General features: G+C 41.3%; 2 long non-coding RNA genes across 4 annotated transcripts in view; one reads left to right on the forward strand and one right to left on the reverse strand.

Moving 5' to 3' along the window:
- LOC103134486 (uncharacterized) overlaps positions 1 to 7,655 on the reverse strand; it is a 30,320-nt gene extending 22,665 nt beyond the window's left edge. Inside the window, exons 1-2 of one of the 3 annotated variants that reach the window (XR_001661456.1) lie at positions 7,569 to 7,655; positions 590 to 2,478 (exon numbers count right to left, since the gene is read on the reverse strand). This is a non-coding gene — a long non-coding RNA (uncharacterized LOC103134486). Of the gene's footprint in view, positions 1 to 589; positions 2,664 to 7,568 lie in introns of those variants that run through there. The other 2 variants (XR_001661455.1, XR_001661457.1) reach the window with 2 other exon arrangements.
- Positions 2,969 to 10,344, forward strand: LOC103134485 (uncharacterized). The gene is made up of 3 exons (XR_475839.2): positions 2,969 to 3,940; positions 7,594 to 9,347; positions 10,044 to 10,344. It is a non-coding gene; the product is annotated as an uncharacterized LOC103134485 (long non-coding RNA).
- The last annotated feature ends 2,064 nt before the right edge of the window (positions 10,345 to 12,408 follow it).

A 12,408-nucleotide genomic window follows, 5' to 3' on the forward strand; every position in this document is an offset into this window, starting at 1 on the left:
ACACACACACACACACACACACACACACACACACACACACACACCAATACACACACAAATCTGGTGTTTATGTGATCGATATACTGATATTTTCACTACAGAGCAAATTTTAGTAAATATTCTGATAAACATTTCGCTCCAAAGAGCCGGAAGCGGATTGAACCGATCAGTACATTATGTCCTTGTGTGTGTACGCTGCATCCGAAGCTCGAACCGCATCCCTGGAATGAAATTCCTCCACAACTACGGCCCTCCGCTAATTCACTGATCCCCACCAACTGCAATCCAAGAGCCACTGATTACTTTTGTTTGCGCGCTGCTATTTTTTTCCCCCAAAAAAATTCAGTCATTTAGTTTCAGAACACAAAAATAAATTCAAATTGAAAATTTTCTCAGTTCTATGTTGTTGTTTTTTTGTGTGTTTTAAAGCGGCGTTTCAGACAGAAATGGGCCCGCAAGAGTTAAGAAAGTTTGAATCGAATAATTTTTTTATTTTTTTTAAAGCATCTAAAGTTCGCTGTTGCTAAAGAGCTGGTGTCGAAACTCTGCAAGAATATGTGCATGAAATAAAAATAAAATAAATACTCACAGACTCCACAGAGCGAGGAGGCGAATGTTTGTTCTGGAGATGAATTTCCGTCCAGCTCTCCTCGTCGTAGATCCGAACCTCCTGTTAACAAGAGGAGAGAGCCATGAGCTCCGGGTCAGACCTTCTTCAGGTACCAAGTGAACCCCCCGACCCAGGAGCCTCTCTGCCCCTTCCATCAGACTGTCCCACTTCCAGCTCAGCCTTCAGTTCCGGCTGCAGCTCTTGGGGTCAGTCCCACCTTTGAGCCTCGGCCGCCACCCCCAACCCACCTTAGCGACAGCTAGCCCGTCTCCTCTCCAGCGGACGGTCCGGTCTGGGCCGGCGGTGCGAGGCCCGACATGATGAGAGGCCGCCACGCGGTGGTCGGCGGGGCTCCGGCTCAACCCCGTCCGCCCCGGTTAACAAGTCTTTCAGTGAGGAATGTTAGCAAACAGGCGCACGGCATGTCTGATGCATGCAAATGGCACAGGCGCTCCAAATCCCAGCCTCGGCATGAATAATGCAGCTTTTCCGACCACCGCACTGCCCTCATCACGCCCCGAATCAGATGCCTTCACTCCGAATCAGAAAAGTGTCAAAGTGTTTAGTTTGCTGCTGAAACATTTAGTTTCAACACCACACACACACACACACACAGAAATACACAATCACAGGGGAACAATTTGTACATGCAAGGGGGCGCAACGTGCAAACACCAGATATTCCGATGCAACTATTCAAAGATTGTTTTCTGACTCGGAACGTTTTCCCTCTGCTGTTGAGTTTAAAATTTTCTTTTGTCTGGAGTTGGCACCTGTCCCAGAAAGCGCTTCGGCTCAGCTCTCCACTCGTTCCCTTTCAGTCAGCGTGAAGCGGGGAGAGAGAGAGAGATAGACGGACGGAGAGAGAGAGAGAGGGAGAGACGAACGGCAAGACACGGGAAGGAAACAAGAGGGGGGCATAAAGCTGAGCGAAAAAACAAACACGGTACGGAAGTTCATGCGGGTCAAAAGTAGCGATGGCGGACGGGTGTTTAGGAACACTGAAACGTGCAGCAGCCGCCTTCCGGCCACACAGGCCGCGTTCTCCTCACTGCCATCCACTGTGTGGTCATCTAGACCGCAAGCCTACCGCAAGCAGGTTACCCGAAATGGCGCCCCGGCTCTCCCATCCAGCCGAGAAATTTCATCCCTCGTGCCCCCCTCCTTGCCCTCTGGTCCCCACGCACTGGGCTGCCGAAAAGGAAAAAGATTAAAAAAAAAAAAACTAAAAAAAAAAATCCATTCAAAGAAAACCAGAAGAAGCGAATGAATTCGACACAAAAACCGTAAGCGGGGAGGGGGGGCAAAAAAATCCCCAACAAAGTTAGAATATTTTGTTCTTTTTAAGTGAAAAAAAGAAATTCAACAGCAAAAAAGCGAGAAAATCCAAAGAAAGACGCAAAAAAATCTATGCGGCAAAAGTCAGAGAAAAGGCCCCTGGAATATCAACTTGTTGCCAGGTTTTGCAGAACTGCTGCTGTGCAGCTAGTTGGAAGCAGAGGGTTAAAATCCAGCTAGTAGTGAGTGAAAAAAAAGAAAGAAAAAAAAGAAAAAGCAGCTCCGTCTATGGAAGGGCGGGCTGTGGGGAGGCCCTGACTGTAGAAATAGCAGCACTTTTTTTCCTCTCCCTCTCGACTCCCCTTGCAGAGCTTCAGTCTCCCCCTTGCGTGAGGCTGGAGCAGAAAGAGGGGAGCAAACGAAACGGGGAAGAAGAAAGACGGGGGGGGTGAAAAAAAGAGAGAGAGAGAGGGAGAGGAGGAGACAGTGAACGCGTAGTGAAGAGGGGGGTGTTGCTGATGATGAAATAGAAGGCGTAGCGGAGCGCGCGAAGCCGTCACTTTTTCATCACATGTCCAACACGGCAAGGAACTGTATTTGAATTGAGGAGGAGGTAGGAAGGGAGGGGGGGAGAGAGAGAGAGAGAGAGAAGAGAGAGAGATCTGAATGTGGGAGGGGTAGAGGAGGAGAAACAACCCTCCAGCAGCGCGCAGGCGCAGTGGCTCCCGCTCCCACTGGGGTCCTCCATACAGTACCTCCGCCTTACTGTACATCAGCTAGTGAAGGGGGAAAAAAGGAAAAAGAAAAAGCAAGGAACATAAATAAACGGAGGGGAGAGAGACAGAAGGGGAAGAGAAAAAAAGACGCACAGCTGAAAGGAAATCTGTGAAATATGCAACGCTTCTTCTGAGAGCTCGTTAAATTATTAACTTCCTGTCTCGCTACGGTGCAGTTCTTGTCGCTTAAAAAAAACACACACACACACACCGATGGGAGGGCCTCGCTTGTACTTTTTCTGGCAGGAAAAACAAACACGTGAAGCAAATCGAGCGAGCGAGCGAATGAACGGATTCACGGGATGGAGGACAAAAAAAGAGAAAGAAAAATAACAAGAGCACAAGCATGGAGAGTGTTAATTTCAGTAACATGGAAGGGAGCCTCCTCCTTTTCATAAACACTCCCCCCCCTCCACACACACACACACACACGCACGCACGCGCACACGCACACGCACACGCACACCCCCTCTGTCGAAAAGCTTGAACCCTCAAAACCTATTCTGGCACAAAACATTGATAGTTTTGATTTATTTTTCCTTTATTTCCCGCAGAGACTTTTTCTCCCCAGCTGCCCTGTCGCCTACCAAAGCTTAAAAAGTTTATAGAAAATGAACCAAATCGTGTTTTTCTCTCTCTCTCTCTCTCTCTCTCTCTCTCTCTTTAGAGAAAGAGATGCTGGTCGGCCCCTTCTGAAACAGAAGAGCAGGTTTGCTTAAATGGATTTCATGTTCTGATTTACATGAAGAGTAGGTGAGGTGCAGGAGGGAGCAGAAAAAGGGGGGAGCGCTCGGGCTGCTTCCACCATCTTAGATTGTATTGATTATTCTTTGCTCTCTCTCACATGCTAACCCTCCCTCCTCTCTTCTTCTGCTTCTTTTTCCTGCCACCTTCTCTCCTCGATCAGCTTTTTCTCCCCGTTTTGTGGCAGATTACTGTAACGCTATTGTACAACAACTTCCTGCCTTTTTTGGCTCTGCTTCTAAAACCACTGCGAAAAGGGCAGAGCTCGTGGGCTCAAACTTTTTTCTTCTTCTTTTTTCACCCTCCCCACCCTCTCCTTTCCCTTCGGCCTCGAACCAGAGCAGCTTCTGTACGGAGAGGAATAAGGACATGTTAAAAAAAAAAAAAAAAACAAAACAAAACAGAGCGAGTCTGTTACAGAGGAACTATTCTGATTTCATTTCTGCTTTCTAAACTGCTGGCTGGGGAGTTGAGGAGGGCGAGCGGGGACTGCATGCCTAGCAGAGACAATGGGAGGAAAAAAAAAAGAAAAGGTGGGGGTTCAACTTTTTCTTACTCTTTTTAATCTGTGAAAACTTTCCATGTCGGTGTTTGGAGGGCGCTGAGCTCTTTACAGGGGCTTGAGGAGGTTTTTCAAACATGGCTGCTACCGTTTTGCAAAAAAAAAAAAAAAAAAAAGAGGGGGTTGCTGGCTTCTGCGCACACCCACCGTCTCTGGTTTTCCTTCGGTTCTCCTTTCTGACTACGAAAATCCCAACGCCTCCCTTCACACTTCTTGTTTGCTCAGTCTCTTTCTGCGATTGCACACCGGGGCGGAACGGGAGGTAAATGGGCTGTTTTGTGTTTTTCTTTTGAAAGAAAACATTGCAGTTTGTTTTGTTTTTTTTCCCCAGTCGTCTCCCCCTTCGAGCTCGGTTCGGACTCCCGACGCCGGCACCGGCTATATCCCGAGATTTTAGAAAAAGGAGCCCCGGTTCCACGTCACATCTCGCCATGCGTTTTAGCCAATTGAAAAACCCGTGACTTCATTATGGCCTTGATGTATAAAGCTGTCATGTGTGTATATGTTTGGGAACTTCATTTGAAAGAGGAGGGGGAAAAAATGAAATGAAATGAAAAGAGGGATGATGAAAGAGAATATGCCTAAAAAACTCCAGGATTAAATGATGGCGGCTTGCAGCGGGAAACTTTGTGGGTGTTTTGCAGGGTGTGCAGGCTTGCACTTTGCAGCAGCGTAAAGTTCATCTGAGGATACGGTTTTGGGTTTTGGTGCGGTGCCAGCTCCCACCGCGGCGCTCCTTTTACTTCACCCCTCTGATGCTCATCCAACTTATTTATTATGCCCAATTTAGACATCTTTAATTTATCATAATCCCAGAGAATAGAGCAGATTTTTTTTCTTTCCAGAAGAATTAAGGAGTCCAATTCATGCATTATTTTTGTGTGCAACTTTCAGCTTTTCTAGTTACTTTTTCGCTTTTTGCCTTGGAAGTGAAATTTTTGGAGAAGTCAAAAAAATGAAAATACTCAGCAAAGAAAACATAAAACTAAAGATGGGAGTTGCTTCTTTTACAAATAAATAAATAAACAAACAAAAATCCACCAATCACATTTACCTGATTGTGCAACATAAAACAAGATGGTAGAAAAAGCTGCAAAATAGCACGCAATTTATCTGCAATATTCTAGTAAAAAATATAATTTACCCCCCCCCAAAAAGTAAAATAAATCTGCATAAATCTTATTATTCCATATCTTTATAAATAGAGAAAAAGAATATTACAAATATTGAAAATGTAAAAATAAAAATAAATAATCACTTTTAGAAAAAAAAAATTGTACAAAAAATACAACTTGTGAACAGACTATTTAGCTCGTTATTCTTTTTTGTCCTCACTTTTCCATCAGGGAGAAAACAGCAAACACATATTTAAGTGAAATAAGCCATATTTTTCAGACTCAGGTCAGAAACTTTCAGATATCTTTCTAGTAATGCGAAGAAAAAAAAAAAAACCTACCCAGCGATCCACAACAACAAACAACATCTGCATTTCTAATTTTAAACGAAACATCAAAACGCCATCGGAGGGGAAACAGGAAGTGGTCAGCATCTATGATTGGAGAGCTTCTCCTAACCGACTCACTCAGGACGGGATAAAAGCAAACCACAAGCATCCCTTCTGACGCCGGGGTCCACAATATACTTTCTAGGAACAGAAGCGCGTAGTGTGTGTGTGTGTGTATGTGTGTGTGTGTGTGTGTGAGGTGGTCTCGGTTAAGCCCTGCACGTGTCTAAACAACTTCTCTATTACGCTCGAGACCTTTGGGGGCACTCCCCCATCGAGCGGGGAACAAAGGCCGTGACCCCGGGGTCAAAAGTGTTACATGGGAGGCTAAGCGGGCCCATTCACTTCTCCGCCGCTGTTTGCTTTAAGAAGGTAAAGATTACGAACACATTAACTATTACCGATTAGGGAGCAGGCGGGAGGGGGGGATCCCTCGTGGGAGCCAGGTCCCAGGGCAGCACATCACATCCTATTAACACGGCCTGACCTTTGACCCCTGCTCGTCACCCACAGGCAGTCAACTGTGACCGTCGGTTTCTGCTCTCTGAGCCTCTGAGACATTCAGGGAAGCAGATGAGCAGAGGAAAAGGAAACTTTTAAAAGATAAAATAAATAAAAACAGCTTTCAAACACTGCAGGTTTCTGTGCACACAGGAGTGGAGGGTTTGGTGTTTGCATCGGTGCTGCGCTCTGGTTTCGGCTTGGACCTCAGGCCAAGTTGTGCGCTCACGTGATGTCGGGTTTTCGGCGTGATCCGATCGGAGAAGTCGTACAAATCGTGCAGGAATGCTTGGGCTTCACGAAATGGTTGCATGTGCAGCAAAAGCTCTCAAAACACAAAATGGAGGAGACGAGGCATGCGCAGGAGGGGGATTCTATATATATATTATATTTTAGATAACGGTGATGTAGCGCTCCGTGAAAGGCGTGAGGAGCAGGTCCTTCATGATCTGGATTTCTGATTGCATCCAAACATTATTTTTTAACCCTGTGAGTCCAGACAGTGCAGCTCTTTCCCAGCTAATACTGCTCAGTTTTAAAAACACACTTTTTGTGTTTTATTTTTTTTAATATCTATATTGCTTGTGATTAAATCTTCTACTTTTTGTTTCAGGTAAACTGTGGAGAAAAGGACTTCCAGAACATAAATTCAAATTTAAGAAGCCCGTGTGCCTATTTTAAAACAGATAATTCATTACATGTAAAATTACAAAACATTAGTAAAAAAAATAAATAAATAAAAAAAGTTGTAAAATATTAGATTTTGTCTTTCATGTATAATCCTGTTTTGATTTTTCTTCTGTTTTTGACAGAATAATAGAAAAGTAAGGGAAAAGTTCATGTGTCCTTATAATGCATAAGAAAAGAGATATAGAAACATGTAAAATATTAAATTGTATTTCACCATGACACACAAAAATCACTTTTCCCCGTTAATTAACTCTACTTAGATATTATCGTGTAAATAGTCATGATTCTAATTGTGTTTAAGAAAATAAGCAAACATGTCAGAATTTATTCCACAATTCAGTCTTTAAAAAAAATTATGTATTCCTTCGTCTGTAAAAATTTTTTTTTTTAAAAAAAGGTCAGTTAAATATATTTTTTTTAATTTATGAGAAAAAATGCAATAGTTATTGTTGGAAATTATGCTCATCTAAGTGACAAATCTTTGATTTAATTCAAAGAACAAACAAAACTCAACCATTTTTACTTTTTAGAAGAATTTTAGTTAAAAGTTTCTATTATATGTTTACGATGTAAACCGTTTTCTACGTCCTACTGTTTAATTTTACCTAATTTAAAACTTATTTAACCTCATTTATTCTCAGTAAGGATTTTAAAAACTTCACGTAAATTTTTCTACTAGAATTTAAGTTAAAAAAAATAACCTTTTGTGAAAATGCAGAAAAAAAAATGTTGGCACACGTGTTGTAATCCTCTTGGCCAGCTTCAACTTTAACAATCCAGAAATGTCAAAAAACACATTTTCAAGCTTTCCGATTACTGGATAACTTGCAAATGAATTCATCTTTAAAAAAATAAGAAGAAAAAGAAGAAGAGAGGGGTAGCAAAAAAGCAGAAACAAACTCACTTTGTTGTCTTTTCTTTCCTCACAGGATTTCAAAAGAGCTCGAGGAGGAAGAGGAGCAGAGCAGAGGCTGGAAACGATGGTCCTGCTCGACTGCAGAGCTCAGACTGGACAACCCAGCCTGGGAGGGACGCTCCCTCACTGAAGCCACTTTTGGCAGCAGCACCCCTCAGGAGTCGGCCACATTGTGCCGGACCGGCACCGCGTTCAGGCTCAAACTAACGCAACTCAGGCAGCAGATCCACATGTGTGTCACCAGCGTCGCATTCAGAAGCGTTAATAATGACACGTCAAACAAGTTAACGCCGATGCAGAGGAGATTTAGTTGATTTTAGAGTGTAAGGGCGAAAGGCAAAAATGTTTCACGCAACAATTGCTTTTAAAATCAAGCACAACGTTTTGTGAATTTTTTTTTGTATTTAATTGCTGTGACTCAGCAAAGGGATAGTACAATTTAAACACATTACTACAAAGATTTAAAACAAAAATACAAAACAATCTACAGGTTTAATTTAAAACAGCAAAGCAAAAACATTCCTACTGCTGGTAAAATAAAACCATTATAGTGAAAAGGATTACATTCCTTTAATATTTTGTATGTTGACACTTGGTAACTTAAATAAATGCTTGCTATGTAGAAAATCAATAATTTTTAATGTCCTGCTCTGTATAGGGTCACAAGAATAACAACCAGAATTTAGCTGGTTATTTAATTAATTATTTAATTAACTTTTTGTTGTTTTTTACCCCGGTGAGATCATTAAGAACTGGTTATCATTTACATTGCCAACAAAAGCAAATGTCTTTAGTTTGAAATAGTTTTACCTTAATTGGAAAAGTCTGTTTTTTTGTCACCAGACATTTTTCCGAAACTGACAACTTTGCCTTTTTTGTATGCAAGGAAACAGTGAACAGTGTAGTGGCTTTTCTTCCAGCAGGCTGATTACAAGTGTGCAGCAACAGGTGGGGGAGGGGGCCGCGCTACATTACTCCACACGGCGTATGGACAGGGAAAACTTTGGGCTCGTCTGTGTTTTCTCTGGCATCTGGTTAAAATGGATGCTAAACAACAGGAGGAGCGGGAACTTTTTAAGTTGGCATGGCAACCAGACCGGGTCAGAAGCCCAGAACCCTCTAAGGTTCCCATGAAAGACGAGACGATTCTAGGTGAAAGCATTTTTTGGTGTTTAGGCTGTGCGTTCACAGGTGAGGTGTATGATCCTTTTTTAATCACCTTATCATTTAACATAAAGTTACACTGGGATTTCTGCTTTACAATCCCACTGCGTCGAACCAGAACCAAACATGGAGAAGCAACATTCAGCTTCTGAGCACCACCAATCTGGAACAAACTTCCAGAAAACTGCAAAGCTGCTGAAACACTGAGTTCCTCTAAAGCCACCTGTTTAGAGCCGCCTTTGATTAGCAGTAAAGGGAGCATTGATGACGGTCTTTGACAGAAAGTCACATTTTGCTTGTTTCATAATCGGTTACTGCTTTATGTTTTTATTGTGAGCTGTGTCGTTGGTGAAATGAGTTATACAAATAAACTTGGCTTACAGATTCTAGACATTTCAAAACAAAGGAGTGGAAGGGCACAGCATTTTATTAAAATGTACAAGTTTTTAATTACAACTATTTTGAACAATTTTCCACCTCAACACTTTCTGAAAACTCGTGAAACGTTGTGAAAAGCAGTCTTGATTTTTGTTCCAGTTCAAAAGACGCCCGGCTGGCAGCAGCCGTTACTACACCGCTTTCTCTGGAGCTACTTCCTGTCGTGTGAGTGCACATTTTTTCTTAATCGTTTGCAAAGAAACGTCTCAGTGCTTCATACAGACATCGGAGTCTGAAGTAAACTGAATGCCATCAGTGCTGGATGTATATATACATATAAATAAATAACCTGTAAGTTTAATTCTTTAATCATTATACGTCTATGTTTGCTTCAGTCACTTCCTTTTGTCACGTCTTAAACCACAGGAACATTCAACAAACGGTAACTCTACAGATCACATCATGTATTGGATTCTAGTCAGTTTTATTTATACGGCGCCAATTCACAACAAATGTCGTCTCCCCAGGGAATTTATAAATAAATCTGTTTTATTTCAATCATGCAGACGTTCCAGTTGATACTAGTTATCAAGCAGTACTGTGAGCTCGATTAATTTTGTTTAGTTTAAAAAGTTTATTTTTTTCTGTTTGCACAAGTATTTAAGTATTTAGATGATAATCTTCTAGAATCGACAATTTGACAAAATTGAAGTGTGAAATTATTAAATAAATAGATTATTTACTTGGAAGTCTCTTGCAAGTTTGTCTTTAACTTATTGCGAACATTTTACAGGTCTGTCACAATAAGCAATAAATCCATTAATCGGTGGATTCATTTAAACGAAATCAATAATTTTCATTTGCATAATTTATTGTTTTTCTCTTTTCTCTCTTTCTATGAAAAAACCTGGGTGACTAAAGTCTTCAGTCTGGTGTTTTGGTCTGAACCAGACCTTTTTTCTCTATGTTTGTTGTTTCTGTTGTTTTATTTATTTATATTGGATATTTAAAATGTCTTCCAGTTCCAGTGTTAAATGTTCATTAGAATTTAAAGTTCATTGCTGTTTCAGAATGCGTTCTTGCATTGTTACGCCACTAACTTTATATTACTTGAAAATAGCCTCAAACCATATTATCATTTATCTCACTAACTTCTGAGACAATTTATCGTCTGGCAAAATGGCCTAGATGGACAGAAAGAATATATTCTCCTTTCCATTAACCACTTTGTGAATATACATATTATTTAATCTGTGACTTCTTTAGAAAACTTTGTAAAATTTTAGTGGCTTGTAATAAAAGACACAAAAATCTCTTTCTAAGTCATCTTAACTCACAGCATCAGGACTCCACATACCTGGACTCACGAGGAGAGCCGATACTTTAAGCAACCCTGTGTTTTTTGTTTTATCCTCTCTGATGGCAGCCCTGGCGTTTTATGGGCCCGGACTGTCTGTGCCGCAGGGCTGCCAGAGGTCCAACGGCACCGCCTCAACGCCGCACTTCATCCGCTCGCGTTTTGTTATCTCACACACCCAAACCCGCATCCTTCGGCCCGGCTGAGAACGTGTCAAATGTGCGCCCTAATGCGCTTTATCCTTTTCATAAACACTGCTGCTGCTCCCGGTGCCTCCTCCGGGGCAGAGCCACAAACCGAGCCAGAACCCAAATCCCTTCTCGGCTCCCTTCCTCAGCACGATACTTCAACCAAAAAAAAAAAAAACTAAAACTATTAAAGCAGGTATTTTGCTGAGAGTAATAAAGAGCACCGAAATGTGCTTCTAAACTTCTGCACTGTAAAAAAAATAAATAAAAAAAAAGAACAAATGCATTAGGATCCCTTGGAGGAGGTGACACTGATGTGAAAGTGTCGTCGCCTGAAAAGCTCCGATTAGGGTGAGTTCAGGCTGGACTGACAGACTGACAGGTGTGATGTTATTTCCAGTAGGATATTTATCTACGTGGGAAAAGAGCTGAGATTTACAGGACAGCTGCAAAAACAGAGGCTGCACTCCAAGAGCAATTTCAGTAGCGCTCTCAGTTTCTGCAAAAAATAAAAAATAAATCTGACATAACTTCAAAGTGTCTTTGCTGCAGAGGCATGTCTAAATTTACATTTTACTCTTTATTGTTAGCATTTGACATTGCATGCTAGCAATAACAGTTACAGTTATATTGTGTAAAGCTATTGGAGTGCAAAGATAAGCTAAAATGTAGATTCATTTCTGACATTTTTACGCTTTTAACTGAAAATAAATACTCAAATACTGGCTGTAATTGTGTAAAAATCTGGATTATCTGCACTTTGCATAGATGAGGCAGCGGCCTGCACAAGTTCTTCACACCATAGTGAAATTATATAGTTAATCTATTTGAAACGGAACAGCAAAAATGATGTCAGGGCTGTTAAAATAACCACTTATCATAAAAGCTATGATAATCCTTTCACTATTACTTTGCTTTTGATGCACAGACCCTAAAAATAAACAAACATATAATTAGTAGTAGATTTCAGTTCCTTATTTCATCTCTTTAAATTCATTTCTAATCATTTTGGTTCTTTTCCAATTAAAAAGACAAGAGGAAAAAAAGAAAGTAGGCCTTTAAACATGCACCCAAACACCACTGTGTTGTTGTGCTTTTCACAGAGCGACACGAGGACGGCAAGCCGATACCAGCCGGTTAATTCGCAGGTCCATCAGCTCAGGTCACTTAGCAGACCTAATTACCTGTAGTTTCCCCCCCAACTGGAGTTTCAAAGAGTGATGGATGACACTCCTTTTGACTACGCACCATTAAAATACATTTTATAATTGCCTCGCCAGTCAATCTAACATAATGGGTGTGTGAAGAGGGACTGTGAGGAAACGTACTGTGGTTTCACTGAATCGTGGTAATTACACACAAAGTTAGAACTACAAAAACAGATCCAATCGTCTAATGGCTTTTATTTAAAACAGAACAGCGACAATTATTCCTCCTACGAAAAACAAAAACAAACATTTCATTTTTACAATTACGATGTCAGATAGTTATCCTTGGCAAATTATATCTGAAAAGATAAATTATTTCACACCCCAAACACGTAGGAATTAAAATCTAGTAAATAGATTTGTTAGTATTTAAGAGTTTGCTAAGTAGAACAAATCTTTGCGTGTGAGAGACGTGTGTTATCCTTCTTTCTGCCAGCTTACCGGCAGTGTGCAGCGTCAGGTGGGAGCACTGTGTGAGACGCTTCTCCTCACTCTGCTAACTGTTTCTGGCTCCTCGTTAAGATGAATTTGAG

The sequence above is a fragment of the Poecilia formosa genome, unplaced genomic scaffold (genome assembly GCF_000485575.1).
Source record: "Poecilia formosa unplaced genomic scaffold, Poecilia_formosa-5.1.2 Scaffold17, whole genome shotgun sequence".
NCBI classification, from domain to species: domain Eukaryota; kingdom Metazoa; phylum Chordata; class Actinopteri; order Cyprinodontiformes; family Poeciliidae; genus Poecilia; species Poecilia formosa.